This window comes from Cyprinodon variegatus, unplaced genomic scaffold, assembly GCF_000732505.1.
Source record: "Cyprinodon variegatus isolate N-32 unplaced genomic scaffold, C_variegatus-1.0 Scaffold973, whole genome shotgun sequence".
In the NCBI taxonomy this organism is placed as follows: Eukaryota; Metazoa; Chordata; class Actinopteri; order Cyprinodontiformes; family Cyprinodontidae; genus Cyprinodon; species Cyprinodon variegatus.
Genome location: NW_015151426.1, coordinates 98,564 through 98,864, shown reverse-complemented (window position 1 = coordinate 98,864; position 301 = coordinate 98,564).

The following is a 301-nucleotide window of genomic DNA, read 5'->3' as shown; positions in this document are numbered from 1 at the left end:
TATATATATAAAGTTTCCAAATTGAGGAGGATGTGGACCCAAAAAGATCTGCACATTTAAAATATCAAAGTAAAATTGAAAACAACAACAACATACCTCGGGGAATTTCGCATTATTATTATTATTCCAACCATCTTTGAAAACACTATAGCTGTTAAAATCATTCCTCGATTTCAAATGCATGTTTCAAGCACACATGCCCAAGGGTATTTTATTCATCTCTGTATTTGAATTCCTTGCACATAAATCTTTTTTTTCTATAGAAGTTATCTTTTTTTTTTTAACAGTGTGATCAATTTAT